Source organism: Phasianus colchicus, chromosome 3 (assembly GCF_987193195.1).
Source record: "Phasianus colchicus chromosome 3, bPhaCol1.hap1.1, whole genome shotgun sequence".
NCBI lineage: Eukaryota > Metazoa > Chordata > Aves > Galliformes > Phasianidae > Phasianus > Phasianus colchicus.
Genome location: NC_143438.1, coordinates 54,702,961 through 54,730,727, shown reverse-complemented (window position 1 = coordinate 54,730,727; position 27,767 = coordinate 54,702,961). Strand labels below are relative to the sequence as shown.

The window sequence follows — 27,767 nt, the reverse complement described above, 5'->3', positions numbered from 1 at the left end:
GTAGAGTTTTGTCAGCATTCACTACTCAAGGACATTTTTCTGTGACACGAGTACACATTTTCTAACCTCAAAGCAAACTTGGTTTCTCCAGTACTGTATCTAGGTTTAGCAAATGACTGTACTTTGTTTAGAATACTCTCTTTCAAAAGGACATTTTTTGGACAATATTCTGTTCAGGCACTGAATTGCCACAGTGTACAGGACAACATCGAACTACATACAAGGCCATCTATACTTATGACAACCTGAAAACATTATAAGTCTATATCACTAGACACTTTTGAAATTTAAAATAAATACAAGCCATTCCTCAGAGCTACCTTCAAAACAGTGTGAAGCCTGACAGTGGATACAAAGGAAAACTGAGAATTGTGCTTTTCCAGTGAACACAATAGAGGACAGAACCTGAGTAGTGACCTAGTAAAGTTTAGAAGTCATAAAAAAGTAATTTCTGAACATAAAGCAAACTTGAACTCTTCAGAAAGAAGCCAAATAGAACGGGATGTAATATGAGAAAATAGCAATTCAGGACAGAAAACAGATCAAAGATTCTCATTTACTCAATAAAGTATAAAGAAAGGAAAGCTCTAGCTGCTGCTGTTTAATGCTACATCCAGTAAAGAACAGCAATTATAGCATCCTCCTCCCAACTCAATCACACAGATCTTACTGTAGGAAAGTAATTTATTCCCCATCCTACTATCACCATACAGTCAACATGGAAAAAAAGAAAAACAGAAACTATACATAACATTTAAACAACTGAACAAAACAATCACTTTTACTCTAAGAACAAAAATGAAAAACAAAAGTTCCAGACAAAAAAAAAAACAAAAAAAAGTTTACAGGCACTTGTAAAAAGTGCTGTAGAATAGCAGTACATTAATAACAATATATTAGAAAGTTTACTTTTGGGTACTTCCCATTCGTAGTAAAGTATAAGTCTTTCATGCAGAGACTATCCATATATATTGCACATGTATAATACTGTTTGCAACTTGGCTTCATGTCTAGCTATACATGAAAGGTACCTAATTGGAAGGCCGGGTGAGAAGACAGCAGTTCTCTCATAGGATGAAGCACCTTCCAAGCACTAGGAGGTTTCTGAAGAATATCCTAGTTTTACCTCTGTCTCTTTGGCAGATTTGGCCCAGTTCTCAGCATTCGTCTGGCAGTGTCAGTAGAGGCACCTATGGTTTTCATGTACCTTGTCAGTCCACATCTCTTCTCTGTCCAAACATTTTAATCCCCACCTTCTTGACCACCTTCTCAGACTTCATCATGCTATACACTAAAGAGTCAGCAATCCATGCCTCCCCTGTCATAGTCTACCAGATGAATGTTCACAGTGAATGGCTAGGTCCTGGGAGGAGCTTCAGGAATTTCTGAAAGCTGCATCATTTGTGCCTATCATCTACACACAGGACTGACAACACTTGTTTATTGCGTTCAACATGAACTTGTTTCTGAGACAATAGTCCAAGTCTTGGACCATCTTCAAAAGTAACTCCAATAACAGTAAAACATTTGAAAGTACCAAAGTTCAAGAGTTGGAAATTGTTGCTGGTAACATTGATAAAGATATTCCCAAGTCCTTTTGCACTGCACCACAAGCTAAAATGCATTTCATGAGATCAATGGGAGGCACTGTTTTCAAACTGTAATGCAGGTCCCCAGACAATCCAGTTGGGAGAGTTGTCAGGAAATACAAAGAACCAAGAAAAAACCCTATGTTTCTAATAACAAGCAAACCTCTTACATTTAATACAGTTCAGCAATAATAAAATATACACTGACAATCTGAAGGCCATAACAAGTCAGGTGTGTCAGAGTGCAGCAGCTCCAGGAGTTCTGCAGGGAAAGTTGGCAAAGTGTATGAACTTCTTGATGTGGGTGCAGTTCCACAGTGCCCAAACACAAAGAGTAAGCTTATTCTTACCTGCTTCCATGGTCATGCAGCCTCAGAGCTGGCCTCCAGAACAGGCGACTGGGTCCCTATAGGCAAAAGAGAGGCACAAGGAAGGAAACAAGATGATTAGTCTCCAGGTTCCCCTTTGAAAGCACAAGAGGAATTTTCAAATCTTATTTCATTGTAGCTTTTCTTACTTCTTTGCAGTGTCATAGCAAGCCAGATCTGATGTTCACTGTGGGGACCTATGTCCTTTGATTTCAGAGCAAGCTAGGGAGCAGGGCAACAGTTTTCCCCTGGGCAGACCACAGGAAGGGAAGACAGCAGCCCTCGGAGGTTTTGCAAGGTTGGAAAAAAGAGAGAAGTCTCATGGGAATGGTCAAGCCTTTGTGACTCTTATTTATTTGCTTCTTAAAAAGGAGTAAATCTGTCTTACCAGTGGATTGATCTGCTGAGCAGCTCAAGGCAGTGGTTTTTATAAGCTCTGTAAAGGAGTGTTATATGATAGTTTGCTTCTCACTTACTATCCTAGAATTCTCTATGACTGGTATTTTCAGGTTTCAGGAACATTCTTCTTTTTGTTTGGAGTAGTAAATTAAGGTCTTTTTCTTCTATGCAGCCTCAAAATAAGAAACTTCCAGTTTTACTTCCTTCTTACCACACAAGGATTCACCTTCTCCTTCTTCTGAACAAATAAGAGTGCTGGAAGCTTACACATTGTCCCAGGCCTGCAATGTCATCCTGTCTTTCTGTTCTTCTTGTTGCAAATTATACCTTCCCTCTGGTAAAGTAGGACTGCAAACCTCTTCCATGGATCCAATATTGCATTAGTTACTGACCACATACCAATCTCAGAATGTCTCTTTTTTAAATAAATCAATTTTTTGCTAATATAAAAATAAATTAACATTAGGATTTGTTCCTGTATGGGTGGGCAGGACTTCCAATCAAAGTGCAATTTAAATTCTGTTTTAACAGTGATTACATATACTGATTTCTAACTCCTTCTGCAAGCCAATAAGGTTGCACCCTATTGTGTCCCTTGGAAGTCAGACATGAACATCAATAAGAACTGGGAGAACGTAATTCCTGACACATGAAGGTACAGACTTCAAACTGGAGAAGATTCAGCGTCAGAGTAAAGAATAAAGAAACCAGAATAAAGACAACCAGATAAGTGTCATAAATGGCAACATAATTTGTTCCTGAAATCTGTGAAGATTGGAGAGATGAAGACAAACACATATGTTCAGATGGCTCAAAGAAAATAAAAGAAGAATGTATGTGGTAGAAAGTTTGCTTGAGGATCTTCACAGAATCATGGCATCACAGAATAGCACGGGCTGGAAAGAACCTCTGGAGATTACCCAGCCTATCTCCCTGCTAAAGCAGGTTCCCTAGAGTAGGTTGCACAGAAAAGCATTCAGATGGGTTTTGAGTAACTCCAGAGGAGACTCCACAGCCTCTCTGGGTGGCCTGTTCCAGTCCCCTGTCATCCTCACGTTCACATGGAACATCACGGGCTCCAGTTTGTGCCCATTGCCCCTTATTCTATTACTGGGCACTACTGAAAAGAGCCTGGCTCCATCCACTTGACTCCCATGCATTAGATATTTATAAACATTGATAAGATCCCCTCTCAATTTTTGCCAGGATGAACAGTGCCAGGTCTATCAGCTTTTCTTCATAAGGAAGATGCTCCAGACCCCTCATCATCTTTGTGGCCCTCCTCTCAACTCTTTCTAGAATATCCCTGCCTTTTTTGACCTGAGGAACCCAGAAATGAACACAGTGCTACAGATTTAGCCTCACCAGGACAGAGTAAAAGGGGTGTGTCTGGGGGATTTACCTCCCTTGATCTGCTGGCTTCATTCTTTCTTAATGCACCCCAGGATCCCATTGGCTTTCTTGGCCACAAGGGCACACTGATGGCTCATGGTCTTGTTGGAGTTCTGCTCTTCTAAAGCAAGCATAAGACTAGAACAAGATGCCTGTATATCAGTTAGAATTCTGTTCCTCATTCTTATTTAGTGCCTAAAACTTTAAAGAAGAGTTCTGGTCTTTATTACTGTTGTCCAGCTGGGGCCTTGAGATAGACCGCCTAAATAACCTCCTATTTGTTATACTAAGCAGTAGTAAAGCATTAGGCACTTAATGCTAGAGAATTTTCCGCATATGTGTGTTAAACTAACAAAATAAGTGGTATGTGACAGTTGATAATAACATACTTTTCATCCACCTTTTACCTAAACAAGGGTAAAATGTTTAAAGCCTGACATTCATCACCATAAATCAAAGCATTTCACAGTATTAACAGATTTTCCTCAAGACAAATAAAAAGAAAAAATCTGAAGACTGAATAGAGGAGTAAATAAAGAAAATAGATCAGAAGGCCATTACTTTTCTGGTCCATACTATCCAAATTCATGCAACTTACTTTGCAAAGATGATGAAAGAAATCAGAAATCAAATTTCACTATTATTATAACTGAATGAGGAATATGCACAAAACAGCAGTCCATCATAACACCAAATTCTGTGAGTTGCTACGTGTATTCTAGAGTGTGCGAAATACTGCAGGTACTCTCAGACAAGAAAAAAAATAACACAAGATTAAACAAAACAACAAAATGTTAAAAGACGCCATCTGTTTTGTAACTGTAATCCTTTATATAATATGCTAGTTTACTTCAGTTCTAACATTTCAGAAAACACTGAATAATGCTTTGAAAGAGAACATCAAATTACTTTAAATTTGGCAGTTGAGTAGAGGTATTGCACTATACAAGTAGCTGCCTCTCTAACTGCTCAGAGTAACTGGAGAAAGAATATAAGCAACATCAAGTAATTTGCTTGCATCATTTCACATAAAAGTGCTCCTTTGATGATGAAAAACGTGTTTGTGAATTCATACAGTCACCATCTGTGTATACAGTTCTTCATGTCTGGCTGTGTTCCCTTAGATTACTTAATTTTAATAGTTTACTGCTCCTTATAGTTCTGTTTTTGTTTCTATTTTGAACATGAGAATCAGTTTAGCATGCAAACAAATAGACTGTCATATGAAAATAATACCATTATTATTAATTCTTTGATTTTTTTATAAGTAGATATGAAAAATTCAGTTTTGGTGGGTTTTTTTTGTTTGTTTTTACAGCCAACAGCAAAATTAATTCACAATGTTTAGTACACTCCTAGTTTTATATTCCCATCTATTATTTTATTACTGTTATGGTAGGTGGTGACTTTTTATTATCATGCTACTCAGAGAACATAAATTTTCATCTATAATTGCAGAAGTGCACTAGCATGGCTCAGAATTGCAATTACTGTTGATACGACCTTCTGGAAGGAGAGATGAATTCTTAGATTTTACTAACCAAGAGTGATAACATCATACAAAACAAACTTATTCTTGGCAGTTATGGGACTTATTATTTTAATCTGTAGTCAACTAGATTATCACTTGATTTCATAAACAAATAGAGCAGATATTGATAGTGCTTTGTATATGCTTCATGTTCTGACTGCGCCTTTCATATTTGTGGCAAAGAAAAACAGAATGGGAGCAAATACATTCTTATCAATACAATCACACTTCCTGAAGTGCATACCTTGCCACTCTCACAATAGCTTCCATTTATCTTTTTTGTCTCCTGCCTTTGAGAGTAAACACCAAACTATGACTGCTTTTATAAATAATTGCAAAAGAGCAACTTTTTTTTCCAAGTGAATATTCAATTAAGAAAAAAACAACACCATGTTTCATTAGGAGGCTACTGAAAAACAGATATTGAAAAAAAACCCTAGTTATATGCAAGTCAGAAGATATTGGAAGACAGAGCTGTGGAAAGTGGAGTCTGGATATTGATCCTCATATCCCAACATCTTAGTTTCACACTGGTCAAGAATGGATGGAGAGGGAAAAGAACAAGAACAAAGGAATGAAGAGACTCATCAGTTAAGTGATCAAGCTATCAAGCTATCAGCATCTGTCAGCTCAGATACTTTTTCTTTTTTCTTCCTTAAGATATATGTGTTTTGATCCATCCTTTCTGGAGTTAGAGGGAATTTCCATCTTAGAGTGAAAACAAAGAGATGTAAGATTCTTTTTATAAAGAAACCAGTTCAAATCACATAATAATATACAATAGCAAGTTGCCTAGCCATACTTAGCTAGCTTTTGTCAGCATCTACGACTCAGTAATTTAATTTGTATATCATATGACTATTCAGCTACTTAGTAATCTTAGTATTAATACAATGATAATGGTGACACAGTTTTGCTAATTTTATGTGTGCATTGTACATGTGAATACGTACCTAATTAATTATACATTAAGAGTTTTGAACTGTGTACATACCAGCAAAAACACAATTCCCTAGCTTACCCATACTCTGAACTATACTCAACCAAAAATTCTGCACACACTATGTGAATGAATTCATTGTTTGAAGAGTATACCATTGGTGACATATTTTCCTTTCTGTTTTCGAAGTCTTTGCTAAATGCCATCATTACACAATTGCCATTTATTCAATCACCGGGGACCCTACAAACCATTGAAACTGGGCTATGTTTTCTCCTAGATATTTGAAGTTGATTGGTTGGGTTTTTTTGTTTGTTTGTTTGTTTTGTTTTACTATGTGATGAATTTGAAGAATTAATAAGATTAAAAATTATGAGAGGACATAAAATACTAGAAGAAAATACAGTATGGAAAACATTACAGGATCAACAATAACATATTAAAAACACTTCTGTGAATTAGATAGCACCTAATCTTTAGAAAGGAAGCTGTCTATTTATGTATGAAATAAGGTTCAGCAGGTTTTTAAATTAAACCGACTTCCTTGCCCACATAGGTAAAATTTTATTATACAGCATCTATCTAGGGACAGGGAAACCAACCAAACCAACAAAAAAAACCCACTGAAATAGAAACAGATTATGGTTATTGCATAACTCCATAGCACATATCATGAAAGTGAATCATATTAAGGGACTGAATTATGAATATATATTAAATGCATATTTGCATATGTAGTATGAATTGTATGTAGCTTATGTGTACATATACATGTAAACAAAAATATAAGTGAAATCTCTAGCTAAGAATCACCTCGTGCTATGTTCCTATATAACATATCTGTTAGAGAAATCTGTCTTGGTCAGCCATGATCTTCCTCAGGGGAAAAGGAAATGGCTGTAAAATTTGTGCATTGGCACAAGAATGCCAAATGCCAATAGCTGCATTGTTAGAAGTTACTTAGTTTGCTGTAAAAAACAATTCTGATTCAGAGCTACTTGAAAACCACTCTCGCAGAGCTTGCCATTTCATTCACACAACAGAAAAGCAAGGAATAGGTGGGAAGACCAGGAAGTGATGAATACACATATTTATCAGCACTAATTCCTTGTTCCAGCCACTTCCACAACAGTAGGAGCAAGGGGACTGCTTTGTAGACTGCTTACAGCACAACAAAGCTCTAGCCTCGACTGTCATACGTTTTGTAGCTTTAACTTACCACCAGCTTTCAATATTCTCAGTGGGAGTCCTCAGCTTGTTCTGTTAAGTTTTTTCCATACATTTTTTTTTTTAATGTCACATAACAGAGATCTTTTTTTCCTGAAGAAATAAAAATAAAATAGAACAGCCAGAGATTGGACAACATAAGTAAAAAAAGAATACAGGCTAGGGAATATCCGTAAGTCTACAGCCTTGCTGTGTGTAAAATTTCTTTGCATCTGGAAATATGGGAGGTTTGATCAGTATGTTTTGAAGGAATTCCATAGGCTAAATAAGATAATTGTCCACCTTAATTACCAAGTCATACCTTCTTTCTCCAAGCAATCTCATCATGACCTTTCAAAAATTATATAGTATCAGTAGTGAGCTTGCAAATAAGAGATTCAATAAAACAAAGCCTTATTTCACTCTCAAGAACATGTAGAAAATGTAACAGTTTTGTGAATGTATCTAGTGAATCATCCCCATAGGCGTACACAGGACACCTTTTGGTTCAGTAAGAATCTTAATGCCATAAATATTTAACCCACATGCTTTGTTCGTGACTCATGCCTGAGCAGCTCCCACTGGTCAGAACAGCTACAGAACAGCTGGGAAGACTACCTGCTGAAGAGATCATCAGTGATGTTACACTGGATAATTTAAAGTTTACGTAGAGCTGTAGTAAGTCCTGGTGCTTGCTGGGTACAAGGTGATCCTTTTCTTTCTGGATTTTTGTTTGTTTGTTTGTTTGTTTGTTTTTGTTTTTACTATGACTAGCCAACAGGAAGTGTGGCTGGGTGGTGAATACAGCCCTGCTTGCAGCCCCCCCAGTGTCTAAATAAGAAAAAAAATCAGGTCAAGAGTGATGATTAGCTTGCTTACCTTGTGTGGATAGTTAATAACCTGGTATTTCAAGGCTTTCTGGAGCATGTACCTCCGTGCAACACATATATGGGCTATGAAGGAAGACAATACCAGCATGTAAGATTTTAAGCTAAATCTGGATCAAGTAGCAGCTACAGATATCTGACTAAAAGAAATCTAGGTCTTGATACAATTGCTGACACACTGGCAAGATAGTGTTTTTTTTTTCCCCAACCAAAATAAATACTCATAGGACATGAAAATTCAGCTGGCTCTAACAAATATTCATTAACATTCATATACGCTAGAAATCCAATCAAAAATACACAAGACTTTTCACATCCGTCCTCAAATTCCCTAAACATGAAATCTCAAATAACAGATCCATGGGTGAGTTCTAGATCTCTTGCCACAGGCAGGGCTACCAACTTCCAGATCTGGTACTAGACTAGTTTGCCCAACCTCGTCTTAGATACCTCCAGGGACAGGGCATCTACAACCTCTCTGGGCAGCCTGTTCCAGAACCTCACCACTCTTTCTGTGATGGACTTCCTCCTGACATCCAATCTAAACCTTCTCTCCTTGAGCTTAAAACCATTCCCCCATGTCCTGTCACTATCTACCCTTGTAAAAAGTTGATTCCTCACCATTATCACCCCCTCTTAAGTTCTCCAGTCTGAACAAGCCCAGCTCCCTCAGCCTGTCTCTCTCTCTATATATACATATATACATAGATAGGCAGAGAGAGAGAGAGAGCAATACACACATACATACACATACAGTACTTGTCAACTTAAAAAGAACTCTAATGAGCTACTGTCTGAAAACTTAGAAGAATGTTTATAGCATAGTTTCTACCAATTAAATGCAATTCTGCAGGTTGCCAGATTTTGAGTTCTCCTTTAATAGAATCAATAATTCTTGTTCAAATTGATAGCATTTGAATAAATATTAGTAATCAGAGCAACTTTGAGGTTATAAGTAACTGTTCAATTTTCAAGCACACATACTTTTTTTTTTTTTTAAATGTATTGAAAGCTCCTTTCAACTGCAGAACAATACACTTAAAATAGATGAAAAAAATCTTGCATGCTACTTACTATTAGGATAAACATAATTTACCATTGAATAAATTGATAAACGTTTGTTGATTGATTAATTTTATGGCTGGTTGAATACCATTTACCAAATTATTCAGCATATAACAGTGAACTTTATTCCATGACTCAATAATTCATTGTAAGTCATTGCTCAAGAAAATATTAAAAATAAGTAGAAAAGTAGGGAGGCACTTCATAAATAAGATCATCTGTTTCAAAATTCTGTTGTCATTTTATTACTACAGAAGCAGCCACAAATCATCTTTTATATTCAACAAGACAAAAAAAGGATTTTTACACCACATACATTTGTTTAGGAACATTTATGAATACTGATGATCAGTACTAATTTACTTTTTAATTCTCTCAGATTTCCCTTCCTCTCCCCCGCCCCCTTTTTTTTCTTTTTTTTTCTTTTCTTTTTTTTTTTTTTTAATGAAAACAGTTAGGAAGAGTATTTCTAAGATTGACATCTTAGATGCTATAGCTTCCAGCACTGCCTAAAGGCAAAAGCAATTAAAGATTCTCAAGTGGGAGATCTCTTTTCTGTTACATCTAAATGAAACACTGCAAAGATTACTGGCAGATAGTAACACCTGTTGATACAAAGTACTCTTTTAATAATAATGAATAGTTTGCATAATCATCCATCCTTTTATCTCTTGTCCATGTAGAATGGGATGTCTTCACACTCTAGTTTTTGAGAGGTGTAGAGGGATAGAAAAGGGAAGCAAAAATAAAATTGAGGTAAACAAATAAAAACCCAGACATTAATTTAACAAAGACTTAAGGTAAGTATTTCTATATATGCTTATCTTTGTATTATCTGCTTAATCCCTTTGATTTCACTATTACTGATTAAATTCTATGTGGAAAATGTGTATACTGCTGGGATGTAGAGGGCCGGTTGCTCTAAATAATACTCTAAAATAAAATCACCTTACTATCATCATCAATGGAGACCTCAGAATAAAGGATTGGTCAACTATATAATCATATATATCTCAATATTAAATCTGAGGTAAGATGTTGACTTATTAAAAATATCACTGAAGATGACAGAGGGTCAAAGTGCAAAAATAAAATTTTTAATACAAAGTTTTTTTCATAAACTGATTTCTTCAGTAAAAATCTGTGCCAACTCAATACTAACTTGAAAATAATTTTGAGAAACATTATGTATATTTAAAAAATTGATTAGCCTTACCTACCAAGTATGCTAAAAATAATATCTCGGTATTCTTAAGTTCTTCGTTGATATTTTATTCAAAAAGAAATGTGTCCCCTAAATTACATTAGATTGTCACACCACAGGAAATATTGCCTAGCAGCTGGTTTTATACAAGGCAATAGAATTGTTTTATGCTTGGGTCTAATGCAATTTGTGCATACTTTGCATTTTATCATTGTGACAAGGTAGACATGTGGGATTCTATATTTGAAGATGAACATAGAAGAGAACAGATTGCTGTTTAAAGGCAAAGGAATCACCATAGACTTACATTAAGTTCTTCAAGAAATCATTTCAATGCCACTAAAACACACAGCAGAAGGATGTCATAAAAGAATTTTCAAAATGTATTCTTTTTATTCCGTAATCTTTGATTGTTGTCTGAGGCCTTCATCTTTCCAAAGCAATAAAAATAGATATAAAAATATATAATGCTATTTAATATGCATAAATGAAAAAAAAAGTTTGACCCTTCTGACTAATATGCAATTAGATTTCTTAAAGTAAATATTAGTCATGAAATCAGTGTAATTTCAGTACTATATCTCATTTAGACATGCTTTCAAGCTAAGACACAGAAACACTATTTCTGCATTCTACCATCATTAATGCAAGAATCTAGTGAAGTTCTGATAAGACACAGAGTCCTCCTCTGCAAGAAAACATAACACAATATGTGATTATATAAAGAAGGAAATAGTGGTTAGATTTACGCAATACTGGTCAGAAATATCAGAAGAATATATGAAGTTCAGTCTTCTATAATTTTAAAATAGAGTCTGAAAAAGTAGAAGAGAGTCACAAATATTACTTGAAAAGTAGATAAATGCATTTTTGCAGGAGACTGTTACAACTCAATCCTGGATTATCAGATAGGACATTAAGAAGGAGTGACTGCAACGTATAAATACGTCAGACATAAGGTAATAAAGCCATCAGGTACTAAAAGGCTCTTTAACCTAGTAGAATAAGTCATTACAAGAATGAATGTTTAGAAGCTGATGGCAAATAACACACAAATTTATGATAGGGAATGTGGCCAGCAATCAGAACAAGGTACAAGTGATCACAGAGTTCTGAGTCTGGATTCCTCTAGACAACACAGGATATATTCACATAATAAATGCTTCAGACAAACAGATGTTTAACTGAATATAGCAAAAAGAGTAGCTATGTAAATATAGAGAAAGTCCTTAGAAAAATATAAGATACTCTCTTATAGCCCAGAGGATATCATTCTCTGAGTTTCTCTGCAGTAGGTAGCATTTTCTGAGTCTGAGTTTATTGCAAACTGGGACTGGAAATCATCTTTCTCTCATTCTACAAATTTTAAGAACACTATCAAATTCTTAGGAATAAAGATAATCTTTTGAATAGTCTGTTATCTACATACAGAACTGTTTAGAAAAATATTCTCATGTTTCATGAAATCTCTAAAAACTTAACCCTTCAAACCAAAAAACAAAACAGTGTGTAAAAACCATTGCAAGTCATTGTATGTCAGTTTATTGATTTTGAAATAATCATTGCATAATGATTAATTCAAATAGTTCAATTTTGAATCAACAGATTGAGAAAGTATGTTGTTTTCATAGCATAGATATAAAGCAAGGACAAGGTAAACACAGAAGTACCCAATAACATGCACACTGTTTTAAATCTTATTTGTTAATATCATGCAGAAAAACATTAGAAAAAAAGACGATGACCATTGATCTCTGAAATTTTGATGAAATCAGCATATTCCCATAAGATGCTTCAATCTTCATGAAAATGTTTTGCAACTGTGATTTTTTTTTTACTAAATGAGTGCTCTATTACCCTCTCCGGTGTAAAGAGACATTTCAGAAAAGTATTAAAAATGATTGACACTATAATTCTTACAGCATTCACTGAACACGATTGTTTCTGTTGCTCAAATAAGATTATGAGCATCCTATATCTTCATTTCCAGATACTTACTGGTGCAGAATAATAGAACTGTTTGAGTTGAAAGGGTCTTTTAAGGTCCTCCAGTTCAAGTCCCCTGCTTGCAATGAACAGGGACGTCCACAGCTAGATCAGGTTGCTCACAGCCTTGTCCAGTCTGGCCTTGAATGTCTCAAAGGCATCCACCACCTCTCCAGTGCTTCACTACCCTATGCTTTACTTGCAAACAGAAAAGCTTTACAAGAAAGAGATAACGTAAGGGTTTGGGTATTTGCCAAATTCAGCTAATTTAAAATATATATTTTAAGATAGCATTCAGAGTCAAACTGTAACAGTCTAATCTGGTGCAGTCAATAGTGCCAAGTACTGCACTCAAACCCAGACTTATAAGTGCTAAAAAAAATTACAGAATATAAATCATCTGTCATACAGAAATGTAGTCCCGGTCCTGAGCTGTGATCCAAATTCTAGCTGATATTGTCATTATAAGCCCTGTTCCATACTTTTGCCTACAGGAAAAAGAAGTCAAACTAAGTACGTCTAAAAAAGAAGTTTCAGATATTCTTTTGTCACACATCTTTTCAACAACTCCATATTTGAGCACTTGCCATGCTTCCAGAATCCCATATATTTTAAATTCCTTGCATCTTACCATCCTACAGCACTTCTTCCTTTGACCACCCTATTCTGCTTTACGCATACAATCCCTGACCCCTTAATGGAAATGGTGCTTTACAGTCTACCTGGCAGAGGTCTGTATTACCAGTGATATTTCACAGTGACAGAATAAACTCACTTGTTTCAAAGTATGTGTTGTGTAATGCACACAGACACCTCACACCTCTGTCACACACATGTTCATGTGTTTATTGAGCACAGTTTTACGGTACTACTTCAATGCACTTAATAGCTTTAGCAGAGCGAATTTTGGGCTGAGTTCAGATCCTTTTTTGGGATAAAAGGGACCTTTTCCTCATGCTGTGTATGCCAATTCCTCCACTATTATGCCTTTCTACCTTGTTTCTCTGATCTAACACAGTCCTTCACTGAGGCCTCAGTCTCTGCTTCCCCATTACTTTTTCCCACTTATATCCCAAAGTTTCACAGGATATTATTGACTTTTCCTTATTCTAACAGTTCTTCCACTTTACACAAATTTCGGAATTGCTTACTAAAAACATCAAACAATAAGTAAACTCTACCTGTATTATTATGACTACAGAATGTCAGAGAAAAAAACAAACAAACAAACAAACAAAAAACCAAAACCAAAACAACAAAAAAAAAAACCCTGTACCTAAATGCATCCCTCATAAGAATTTTTAGAGAAACAGTTTTGTAACTAGGTCTGAAATTTTAAATTCTGTCCAATCAGATTTCTTAGGTCCATTTCACTAATTAGGAACTCTAGATGAGGAGAAATTTCCTTCTTTAAAACATCATGATACTTCTGAGATCAAGACTATTCAAATCTTTCTAGTCACAGAATAGTAGGGGCTGGAAGGGACCTCTAGAGATCGAGTCCAGCCCCCCTGCAAAGCAAGCCTCCTAATGGTTTCACTAACCTTTGGAATGAAACTACACAGAGCAACTCTTTCCACAGTAACACAGTATGAAATCCAAACATAGTATGAATGCTAGTACTTACACGTACTTCTACATTTACATTGTTAGTAACTTTTTTCCATCCTATCCTCTCATATCCTGACATATAAATAAAATCTCTAGAAAGTCATGAGGCAACAACTATTCCTGTAAAAAATGCTAAGGTTTTACCTGAGCAAAACAAATAAACAAACAAAACACCTCACTCACATCTTACATAATTCAAGGAAATCTATCATATTATAGCTTTGTCTGATACCATTTGCTCAAAATTGTTAACTTTTTCTTTTGATAGGTATTTGACCATTTGCATACAATTCAGCCCATGTGGATGAAAAAAATGCTGAAAGTCAACACAAATAAGTAATCTAATCTATTTTCAGTGTTTGAACTTTAAATTAACTTACCTAATAAAGCAAATGAAGTCATACAGGATTTTGCAATTTCAGAACTGTTCAACACATTCATAAATCATCTGCAAAAGCAGAAGCAGCAGCTGCAAGGAGACAAAGTATGCTGGTGATGCTCAGTTATTCAAACTAATAAAAACAAGAGCAGTTGAACTGCAGAAGAAATGAAGTGATATTGAAATGGCAGATGAAGTCAGTGTAGGTAAATGTACAGTGATGCACATAATAAAAAACAATACTAATGATGAGGTGACAAGCTCTGAGATTACTTTTGCAAGAATGGGATCTTTAGAATGAGCTTGTAATAAATAGTTCAATGAAAGTGGCAGCTCAATTCTCACAAGCAGTAAAAAAAGAATATAAAAGCCTTAAAATGGAAAAGGAAAACAATACTGAAAATATTATAATGTTATGATAGCATATAAGCCTATCTTGAGTGTTGTTTGCAGTTCCAACAATCCCTCCCCTCCAACTCAAAAGGGAACAGGCAAAAATAAGAAAGAGTAATCATGGATAGTAAAATGGTTATTCAGCATGCAAGTAGAAAAAATAAATAACGTATCCTCCAATAAATATGGGGTAAATAATAACAATTACTGTAAAGTTATGCATAATATTAAAAAGATAAAATGGGACAGATTAGTCAAAACAACACTTGTGACATCAAGGGAATCTACTTGGTTACACAGAAAACAAAACAAAACAAAAAAACCAATCAAAACAGAAACAATTCATAGCTCATAGCTTATCAGTAGCAATCTCATATTAGGTAATGCAGAAAGTCTATATGGACTTCAGAAAGAACTGGGAGAAATTTATAGAGGAAAAAATCTATAAAGGATTAGTAATCAAAGACAATCTCAAGTTTAGAAAGTTCTTTATGTACAATTAGGAGAATAACTGAGCATGTAAGACCATTTTAACAACTCCCGGAACCATCTGAAATGATGACAGTCAAAAAACTACAAAGAAAAAAACAACCTATTTCAGACACAGATATAGTTTTCAAGCCCTCCAAGACCATATAGTTTTTCTAGCTATTTCAGTCCATTTATAGTCCAATAGAAAATAGCATATTTTGTGTCTGTTGAAGTTTAATCTAAATATGCAGGCAGCTCAGCACCACAAAACTGCTTACTGAATTCCACCGCAGCAGGATGATAGAGAGAACTCGAAGTGTAAAAACTCATGGGCTCAGATAAAGACATTCATAGAATCACAGGATAGCTTGTGTTGGAAGGGACCTTAAAGATCATCCAGATCCAACCCCCCTGCTGCAGTCAGGGTTTCCACCCACTAGATCAGGTTCCCAAATAGCAAAAGTAAAATTGTTGTTTTTAACCAATGGTAAAGCAAACCTACATACACAAGCAAAATGTTCCCTACTTCACATCAGTGGGCAGATGCTCAGCCATTTCCAGGAAAATAGGGCCCATCATCCTTAACCATTACTTGGAAGACAAACACCATCACTCTGGATGTCCTCTCCTCCCCACCATTTATGACCCAGATTTTTGCAGAGCACGATGCCACACGTTATGGAATTCCTTTGGATAGTTTAGTTCAGCTATCCTGGTGGTGTCCCCTCACAGTTTCTTGTGTACCCCCAGCTCCTCACTGACAGGACAGCACAAGAAACTGAAAAGTCCTTGGCTCAGTGTAAATACTGCTCAGTAACAACTAAAGCATCTGTGTGTTTTGAACACTATTTTGGTCACAAATCCAAAATATAGCATCATTCAGAATTAATTAATTCTGGACAAAACTGTATACAGTGTCTCTCATTTTCATCCTTTCTATATGAATTACTTTTGGCAGATACATGTGGTTTTCTGTAGTAGGAATGCTTTCCTGGCTTAAGGTTTGGAGGAGATGGAGTTCCTGATTCAGCTGCAGCATTCATTATGCAGCTTAAATAACATTTCCTGTAGTTCTTGCTGTATTTATTAGATACATTCTCTCAGTATTTAAGTGTTCACTTTTAATAATAAGTGTATCAGAAATCAAGTTCTGAAAAGTACTCCGAACTATTTTTTTTCCCCCTACAGCAATCATTGTAAATTAAAGCGTTTGGATTTTGCAGCATCATCGTATGAAAAGCCATGTAATATCCCCCCAGATTAGACACTATATCTATTCGTGGATCTTTCCTGTGTCAGTTTAGATGATAAACCAAGAGTACTTTCATGCTATCAGGCTGTTGCAACTTCATAGAAGGAAAATAAAAGCATGAGTTTGGAGGATGGCAGTAAACCATCACCAGTGACCTGGTGAGAACGACGCTGAATCTTAGCTAGGTGTTATACTTTTAAAACAAGCAACAGCACAACTTTTAGTCAGGGTCAGTCAGAATTATAAAGTCCAAATTCTTAACTTCTCGTGGGAAGTTTCACAAAGTAAATAGAGAACAAGCACCAAACCTCAGCTACTGATAGAAAAGAGAATGCACAAGTATATCCTAAGGAGTAAGGGGGAAAAGAAAGGAAAAAAAAAAAAAAAAAAAAGGCAAATAAACAAATTATCTATATAACTACTTCAGACTTTTCCTATTTATCTGAAGGAAACAGTAAATTTCCATTCCAAAGATGCTTCTGAATGAAATATTGGGCATAACAGAAATTATCCTTGGTCTTCAAAACTCTAATCATATCAGATGTTCCAGAAACTGACCTTTTGTCAGCAAGTAATGACAAATGAGTGGTAAAATCTCTGCTTTGATTTTTGATATCAGGAGGGCCTGCAACCAGCCTTTTTTTTCAGGGTCCCCAGGATTCTAACTCCTTGGTTTCAGCTGGGATATAATTCATTTTCCTCCTAATAACTGTCATGGTGCTGTGTTTTGAATTTCAGATGAGAATAATGCTGATAACACACCATTGTTTTAGTTGTTGCACAGTAGTGCTAATGCTGAGTTGAGAACATTTTGGCTTCTCTCACCGCCCTGACACTGAGAAGCTGGGTGTGCACATGAAGCTGGGAAGGGACAGAAACACGATGGCTGACCCAGATCCTGTACCATATGGCATCACATCAAGCAATAAAACCAGGATAATTTGCTGCTGCGGCTACTGCTGCTTGAGGATTAGGTGGGCATCAGTCTGCATCATGCAGGTGAGCAACTGCATCATGCATCGCTGTCTGTATACTCTTTTTGTTGTTACTGTGGCCTTTCCTCTTTCCTTTTCTTGCTTACTAAACTGTCCTTATCTCAGCCAGATACCTTGCACTTCTCAGTTTTGTCTTCCCCTCCCTCCTGCAGTAGGGGGCAGGACTGAGCAAATGGTTGTATGATATTTAGCTGTCTGCCAAGTTAAACCACAATAACCTCCTAATTTTGATAAACAGCTAAAGATTAAGCATATCTAAATCTTATCCAAATGTAGTTTCAGCAAATACTTCTAGCCCTTGGGATTTTCTATTCCACTGACATACATACAGCTACTTTGTTAGTTGTATTGCACCTAAATCTCAGAGGAATTAAATTTGAAGCATCAGCTTGCGTACCTTTCATTTACCCAACCTACATCATTACATGGTTCTTTACCAGCCTGTCATTATGATGAAAGCTGTCTCCTCTGTGGTCTGCTATCCATTATTTTTCATTTTTGTTTTTAAATGTGTACATCATTAGCACATATGTAGAATAAATATCTATCAATTGCATACCAAACAAGTCAAAAATATCCCAGTCAAAACTTGGAAACATCCCATGAGTTGGAAGTTATCTGTGCAGACATCTGAAAAATTACTAACAAAATGCATACGTGCTGTAGTCCCTTGCTAGCAATTTTGATAGTAGAAACAAATATTTGCTATTTACTGAATTTACATACCGAGCATAAGACCCATAAAATCACAATGCATCAAATCAGAATCTTGAAGATTGTTCAGTATGGCAGTTAGTATATCATAGTGATATTGCATTAAACAAATATGTGACAAGGCCAGTACTCAGTGCAAAGTGTGTCTCTTCTGAAGATCTATTTGTAGCATTTGCATTGCTCAGTTTCCACGCCAGAGCATAAAGCTGATATTTTCTGTTATGCTCAGTACCAATCAATCATATTTATTCAACATCATTTGCTGTGTTGTCTGATGTGAGCCTGAAGGCAGCAAGAAAATGAAATCTATCTAGGATAAGTGTAGGATTTAATATAGTAGGGGAAATATCTGTGTAGTTCATCAATAAAGATGAGGAAAAAGTAAACTCTATGTGGATGGCACTGAAGCCCAAAGAAAGATTAATGGGTAAATAATGGCATGTGACTGGTATTTCTTTTAGCCTAGACTTGAAGACTGAGAGTCAGAAAATTTTACCTAGAGCTAATGTACCTGGTTTTCTAGTGTAATAATTCTAGAGAAGGCAGACGTATAAATCAGACCAGCAATTCCTTTTGCAGACAGACCTAACTGCCTATATCTATTCCGCTTGAACCCTTTTCCACCTGCCCATCCTGCAGCCCTTAGGGACTCTGGCTAAGTGCTCCTCCAGACTGCTGAAGGAAGGAGCTGCTGAGCTACCACAGTTTCCCAAAGGACACCAGGGCAGCTGCCATCAGTTCTGCCTTCTCCTCAGACCCCCGATCAAGGGCTCCTATGGCTGCCTCGCTATGACAACCAGCTCTGTACAGTCTGGAAGAATAAATGAATGAACCACCAGAACACAAACAGCTTCTGCTTTACTTCTCAAGTACAGTGTTTGAGAAGAACACCGAGTTACGTTTAGTCAGAATGCAAGACCTAAATGAGGTGTAAATTAATCATAACGGTGAGGAGTATTTTTATAGTTGCTGTTTTCAACTGTTTATCTTCATTAGTCTTTAACAGCTTTATAAAAATTAGTCAGATGGCAAGAAATTTTATATGCTAATCCAAGCACTTCATAGAAAAATCAAATGATTCCATTAAGTTGTTTTTCATCAACTTGATTACAGAGCAGAAACTAGTGAAGTAAGTGAGGGTTTCCAGGAGAGAACTTGAGCCAATTGCCATTGTTCTTACATTGTCCTGGCTCCCATACTGTACCTCAGAGAAGAGCCCAGAATTTAACAAGTTCCCACATGAGGAAACCTAGCACACTGAATTGGTCATGTGAATTTGTTGGCAATGATAACGAGTGCTGACACATGCCAGGAATCCCACAGTAATCTTTTGGATCATACTTGGCAGTAGTGTAATGCACATCCTGGAAGAGGCAATACTTCCAGTGCCAATTCAAGTTAAAATTTGTCAATCTGAATGTCAAGGAAAGAAATATAGATAGATAAATAGATAGATAGATTTCAGCAGAATCAAAACTAAACATGTTGCATTTCCTAATTCTAAATGCCATCACTAGCTGCCGACATTTTGTTTTCTTAAAACCAAATCTATAATCTTACAATCTTTGCAAATAACTCTGTAAATAATAGCAAACAAAATTCATGAAATTTTGTCTTTTGATAACACCATAAAGAAATGTTAAAACCAGATGTAAGAAAAAAAAAGATAAAAATGAGAGTGAAGCTTATCTGTGGATTGAGGGAGGAATCTAAGTCAAAGTAACAAAGAAACTGAAACTTTCTGAGTAGGTGTCATGAAAAGCTGTGTATGAATAGTTTAAAAAAAAAAAAAAAAAAAAGTAAAAATAAAAATTACTTTTTAAAGTAACCAAGGATCTCTAGTGATAAAAATTTGCAGTGAGTATTTTGAAAGATGTTCAAAAGGAACAAGCTACCGAACCTTTAGTGGCATTCAGTCTTCTTTGAAAATCCAAACGATAGTGTGTACTGGGAGACTTAAAAAGAGAGTGATAGAATCTATTGGGCTTAAAACAAAAAGTATCTTTCAAAACTCTGAATGCTCACTTGAGATGAAAATTGAGCAACAGGTAGAATAAAAAAATAATAATCATAGAATCATGGAAAGGAATGGCCTGGTTTGAAAAGGACTGTAATCATCCTCTAGTTTCAACCCCCCAGCTGTGTACAGGGTGCCATCTACTAGACCAAGCTGCCCAGAGCCACATCCAGCCTGACCTTGAGTGCAAGGTTGAATCCTTCCTTCACACATAAGATATTTCTAACTTTCCTAATATTAATGGCAATGCAAGGATGGAGCCGGGTCCTCTCTCTTCTTCTCCCACTTCCTTCATAAAGGAGGATGAAAAGTAAAACTTAATTTCTATGAAATCTAAACACTAAGAAATATGGAAAACAAATACTTATACATAGGTATAATGACATACTGTATGTCCATTGGCAATCAAAGCAACAAAAAGAAACACTTTTCAGAATGAGTAGCATAATGAGGTATGAACAAAAGAACTTCAGTAGCTGCTAAATTAGTTTCCAAAAGACATTGTTTCTATCTCTCAACAAACTGAAAGGTGCTGATAAGGTAATTCAAAGATATATTCAGACTCTTAATATGCATTAAAAATTATATATAATTTTTTAAAAAAATCTTATATTTGCTCAGGTATTTCCAAGCAAGTCGTTACTTGCTATAATATACAAACATAAGATAGTTTCAAGTAGAACAAGCACATTCAAAGTGGACTGGGGGAAGAGGGGAAGAAACATAATTCACATAGTTAGCCAGTTTAAACAACTAAATAAATAACTTTATTTTAAAGGACAAGGTAACTGTATCACCCTTGAACCAAATTCCTAACCTAAAGCCTCAAACCTGCAAGATATTTTTGAGCCCAGATTTTCTAATTGAAAGTGTATGTTTCAGAAACTTTTAAACTATATATATATAGTTTACATATAAATGCACATATATGTGCCTGAACATGTGCATAAATCTGTGCATATATGTACATACACAATTACGTATGATATATGTTGTGCTGACAGAAGACTTTGTACATCAGGAACTGGAAAAAAAGCTTTTTTAAATACAATTCACATATTTCTCTACTGAGGATGCTCAATTTTAACTCTGTATATTGTATTTCTATCTTGCAGCATACAGCATATCATCTTTAAACAAAACAGTAAACATACCTAAAGCTGTTTTTAATTTGTCAGTATTTGTGTAACTGCTAAGTACTTGTATAACTTCCTGAAAACAGAAAAATCTTATTTTGGGAATCTTGCATACTCATTTATGTACACAGCAGAGTACATATATTTAGCAAGTACAGAAATTTAGAAAGAGAGCATTATATAAAAAGGCCTTTCAGGGTAAAAAAAAATAAAATAAAATTAGAACAGGTAATATTGTGAGCATGATACAAAAAAATTAGAGGTCTAAGTTCTAGCTATTTGATTTCTCTACCTGCCACCACTGATTAAGAACTCCTTTCTGAAAGTGCATGCTTTAAAACCTATTCAACATAACTGTAGTGGAGAGAGCTATACAACTTTTTTCATTAAACAGAAAAAATAAAGTATACTGAAATCACATTTTAGACATAATATCTATACCTTACATTTGCTAAAAATGAACAACCCTACCTTTGTTCTTCTTAGGCACAGCAGTTCCTGCTGATTATACAGACAAAGCAAATTACATAGACACAAATCTAACAGATAACTGGGATCACAAGGCAGGCCCATCCCTCCCACAAGGAATAGAGCACACTCGCTCAAATAATTTTTTGCCTTAGTTTTTATAGGGGCCTGGAGCTGCAGTTCACATACTAAATCTGATGGATTAAATACAACTTTAAGATTGGCTTTTTATTTTGATCATGAATCCTATTCTCCACTGAGATGTTCATAAGTACCCAGGAACCTGCTAGCATTACTCTTTTTTTGCAGTCCCCCTGCCCCTTCAAATAAAGCTCCAGAAAGCATGAAGGTAAACAGCATTAATCTTGGAAGAGTTTAAAGGCATGAGACTTCTTTATCTATATTCCTAGTTACTAAAAATAAAATATTTTTCCTAATTATTAAAAAAAAAAAAAAAAATCACATACTGAACAATATCCAAGAAAACAAGTAGCTCTGCAAACAAAATAAATAACAATGACTGATTTATAGTAAAGGGAAACATGATTTAGGTTGTAAATGTCTGCTTAGTAGGTGCCAAAATAAAGTTTTGTTGTTGGTAGGACATTCATTGCGTCCAGCTCACAAAAAGTGTAGTGCTTAAGGAAGGAAAGATTTCAGTATGAGCTCAATCTTATTAATTACTCTTCTCTACTGGAATGATTACAATTATTGAATTTGTAGTAATCAGGGTAGTAGTAACCTCTCATCCTTCTTGCTAATCTCAACCAATGTAGTCAATGGAATTAGAATTGGAAGGAACATGATACCTTGAGAAACACAGAGAAGCAGAAAGCATGACTGGGCCAGCCTTATTTCCTTCTCCTTTGGGAAACATAACATAAACAATTTCTTCACTATGGGAATTCTAAGCAGAGGGATTTTCCTGACAGATTACTAGTTGTTTTTGTTTTCTCACTGCCACGAGAAGGTTTGTCAATTAACATCGCAGTACTCTAATAAGGAAATGTTAGCAAGTCTAGAAACTGAGTCTAAAAGCGTGCACACTCCTTTGGGTACACCCTTATCAACATTAGCAGAGTTTATTTGCTGCTTAATATCCCTGAACATGTTGTGCAACAGACGAGCACAACACAATTCTGCCCAGGTGTTCAACATCACTCAGTTGGATCTGGCAGTATTCACAGACTGAATATTACATAATGAACATGCTAGAAACAATGACCTAATTTGGTCAAAGGCAGTAAGAGCATGGCCATGAAATTACTTAACTGATATAGTTTTCTACATGCCTATATGAATTTTTCTGAAAAAAAAATGGTGAAATTATAATCCAAACATGACAGTACAGAGATCAGCTTCTCTTTATATACACTTTGCCTTTGTTAACTATGTGGAAAGAGTGGTGGACTAAAAAAAAAAGAAAAAGAAAAAAAAAATAACTATAGTGCAGCTATTGTGACTTACCTCAAAACACAGTGTAAGCACTTAGCAAAATTCATTGCATGATAGCAATAAATTTAACAAAGATACTTAATATTAATTCCTTCAGAGTAACAGAATGTAGTAAATCACTAAAGCATTATATAGAAAATTAACTAGCCGATAATGGGATAATTTGACTTAGAGTTGTTACACTGAGTAGTTAAGTTTAAATAATGAAGCTGAGACTGGAGTTAAGGTTTTCAAAGCTACATTTTTAATTTTACCACATTCAGGTCCTTCACTTCTTAATGAAACATCAAAACATTAGTGTGGAAGTAAACACCAATGTATTTTAGTACTTTGAGAACCCCTGATATTCAAGGATGTCAATCTGCTGCTGTGCTCGAAGTCTTCCTGTCATTCGAAGGCGGGTGTTGACATGAACATCTGAAGTATTTTTAAGAGAGTTCGTATCATCTCTCTGCATCAGGATGAGGGTATCATTGTATCACTTTCAGAAGGGCACGTAGCTGATAAGTTGTATCAATGACCGAAGCCTTAAAACCCAATTCAATTTTAAAGCAAGATGAGAACAGTAAGTGTTTCAGATTGCAACACTATCACAGTATGAAAACAAGCCAATTAAAGTAAAAAAAGAAAAAAAAAAGAAAAAAAAAAAAGGAACAGATCACTTCCTCCCACACCCCCACTGTCAATTAACAGGTATGCAAATATCCATATAATAATAATAATCTGTTACAGTCTTTCCTTTGAAGATATTCAAGACCTGCCTGGAGGCATTACTGTTCAACCTACTTTAGGGAACCTGCTTTATCAGCAGGGTTGGACTTCATGATCCCCAGAGGTTCCTTTCAACACCTATGATTCTCTTATTTCCATGAATATCTGTGGAGATATGTTTCAAACACAGAGGTCCTGAACTTACAAGAAAGCTGTGTGAATGAACTAAGTAATTTATTAGACCATTTAATATTGTAACTAGGGAAAAACCAAAAAGACAAAAAAACCTTCACAAAACAACAGCAACCAAAGGATGGTTATTCTGTCAGAGTATTTCTTTTGGATGAGAGAGTTGTTTGTCCCCTCCTCTTGTTTCTAAAATATTGTCATTGGTATAAGTCAGAACAACTCCAGAAGAATCAAGGAAAATAGGACAGACATTTTTTAAGTATAATCCACAGCAGAAAATATACAGGAAAAAAAAAAAAATCATTCTTTGTATCTTCAAAGGTTACAGATTTTCAAGAACTGCTTTTTTTAACTCAGATAAAGTGCTTATACATGCCCCCAAATGTTTGGGAACTAATACTCCAGTCCAAACAAGGTGTGGAGGGAAGAAAGCATGGTTAGTCTTGGGCCAATTTATTTTTTTTTTTGTTTTAAAATATATTACAGTAGCTCCAGCATTAGCCAAGGAATTTAGCTGGAGCAAAATAAAAAAAGAACAAAAACAAAACAAAATAGCTAAATTTACTTCTGTACTTTCACCATCATGTTCAAATTAAAATTAAAGCTACCAAAAAAAAAAAAAAAAAAAAAAAAGTGCAGTATCTTACTGTGCTAAGCAGGGGAAAGTTTGGTTATTACATCTTAAATCAAGACATCTTTTCTATTTTTTCCCCTATATCCACAACTTGATTCTTTACAAATAGAATATTCCAGTGTTATACCAACAACAGGAATCTGAGATATTTCAGTGGTTACTACAGATAATAGCACCATTTGGAATTTGTTATTTAAACCTGCTTGTCTTTTAAGTCCATTTCTGAACTTTCAACAAGTTAATCTAAATAAAATATGAGAGAAATAAAAGAACCAGATCCCACTTTTCACAGACACACTTCCAACTGATAGTGGAAATACAAAAAAAAACCACACAAAAGTGTCTAATTATTTGCCATCAACACACAAGCTTACAAACTCAAATAGAACAAAGCTGTATCCAGCCCACTCTCATGTCTCTAGACATCACAAGTAGCAGATTTCTGGACATGAGAGCAAAATATAGCAATACTCCTGCTGAGTGTCCAGTGATATATCTCAGTCAACACATAAAACCTGTGAAAAAAATCTATTGAGCACAAAATCATTAAAAAGTTTCCCTTCCATTATTTTTCTTTTTGTCTGCTCTTTCTTGAAACCAGCAACACAAAAGTTGAGAAACAGTCCAGTCATAGTGCACAGAACTTTTTTCTTCATTAGACAAAACCTGGAGATATTCAGCAATACAAGTGATGACTTGTGAAAGAAGGAATAATTCAAAACGGAATTTATCAGGCTAAATAACTCACTGCTACATTTTACATCTAGATTTTGAGCATTAGCAAAATTAAAAAAAAAAAAATCTAAATGTACACAATTATAGTAATATTTAACAGCACCATATCTTATTGGCTTTGTCTATCAGTTAGATTTTCAGTCACTCCATTTCTTTTCCAAAATAGTGACTATTTCTTTCTCACTTTCAATCCAAGTGAAGAGCAGCAAGATTGCATATCCATAAGTTTCAGGCTTCCATTTTGCTCTGGAAAGCGACACTAAGCCAGGAATATCTAACAGCAAAACTAGCAGAATAATAATCTAAAAAATAAAAAAATAAAAAAAAAAATTAAAAAATCTTGGCACCATTTTTTCTTCTCATACTTACACTTCTTACTTAATAAATTAAAATCATCACATTCCAATTATTGTATAACATGTTTTTCATTGCAAGGAGAGGTCAAATTGCTTACCAAGTGAGAATGATTGAAATAGAAAGATTAATAGGAAAATCAGAAAGTAAAATTTCTTCTACAAGACTAATGTCATGTCTCAGCACTTTCGTAACAGATGTGAATGCAATTTACAAAGATTTTAAATAGTCTGTAATATGTTGATAGAAGTGACTCATACCAACAACAATATTTTTCTATACAACATATTGCAACGTAGAAACAAGCAGAAGAGTCTTTTTCTAAACCTGTAATTTAAGAACTAAATAATAGAGGAAGAACCACTACAAAGACTGTCAGTGCGACTGTCAGCGTGACAGTAATTAATCTAAAGACCATTAATAACCAGAAAGGCAATTATATTAGTGAGTCCATATTAGGAAATACATTCGTTTCCATTCATTAATTTGATAGTGCTTTTTGTGCCATAATTTAAAGCTTTTATGTATTGAGTATTGTTATAAAGTATCTTCTGCACATATTATTCAACTTTCTGCCATGCTATTTAAAGAGCACCTACTAAATATCACTACAAATGGAATTAGCTTCTATCTTGAAATATAGCTTTAAAACTACTGTACTTATGCATTTAAGTTTTAATTCCACAATAAACTGCAACTGAACTAATAATTAATAAAAGGAAATAATCTTAGCATCATTCATGTTTAATTGAAGACACTTACATATCTAACAATATTACCTCCTTTTTCGCATAGACAATGATTTCAGTAGCCTTCATCTATTTCCACAGCATAAGCTGTGATAAAGATGTTGTCATTTTTTTTTTACTCTACCAAGCATTCAGTGCAGATAAGGTTACAATGGTTAAAGTGATCACTGGTGAATAAATCCATGCATATGAATGTACAGTTGCTCTTCTATTCATCTACAGACAGAGATTTGCATCTGCAAGTAGACTGTTTCTCACTGGACTCAAACAGGGATTACTGATTTTCTGTTCTACAGCTTCTCATGCATTTACCCCTGGCAAACAAGCCAACCAACCATCTAAGCAGCCTTAGTAATCTTAACTTTCTCACAAATAAACTTCTTCATAGTACTGTTGTATGCCAGTACCATGATACATACTGTATAGTTTTATTAAAAAGCATTCTGTCAGTCTGACAGAATTTCACCCTTGTGGCTGCAGCCTCTCTTTACAGAAATATTATTTAATCTTACGTAGTTCCTTCCTTTAAAATAAGCTCTTCTGAAGCAACTTCTCTAACTCTAGAAAGAATGATATGCCTTCATGACATCCCTCCTGAAGCAGCATTTTGCAGTTGTTTAGGAATATTTAAATTATGTTTATTGTTGAGAATTCAGTAGAGAGTTGTTATCCCTTCACAGACTTTCTGATTTGTTTCTGACCCAATTATTCACTTTTACCAGATTTGATCTCAAGTTATACATTTCCAATACAACTGAAGACTGCACTGACATTCACAAATCAGAGACTGGATATCAAAGGCCATTCTCTGATTCTATGAACTGTCACTATGGACAATGAGTAAGAAAAGAAAGCTTATTAGAATTGAGGAGGGCTCCTTCAGGATATGTGTTTTTAATATGAAACTGTAAGTACAGACACCCACACATATATTGGG

The 27,767-nt window shown here is 35.2% G+C and overlaps 1 long non-coding RNA gene across 1 annotated transcript in view; it reads right to left on the bottom strand.

Moving 5' to 3' along the window:
• Nucleotides 1-831: 831 nt before the first annotated feature.
• The window catches only part of LOC149918589 (uncharacterized), a 45,599-nt gene continuing 18,663 nt past the window's right edge, over nucleotides 832-27,767 (bottom strand). The window contains exons 2-6 of the long non-coding RNA XR_016465585.1: nucleotides 14,559-14,647; nucleotides 8,305-8,378; nucleotides 7,439-7,539; nucleotides 1,940-1,995; nucleotides 832-1,851 (exon numbers count right to left, since the gene is read on the bottom strand). This is a non-coding gene — a long non-coding RNA (uncharacterized LOC149918589). The remainder of the gene's footprint in view (nucleotides 1,852-1,939; nucleotides 1,996-7,438; nucleotides 7,540-8,304; nucleotides 8,379-14,558; nucleotides 14,648-27,767) is intronic.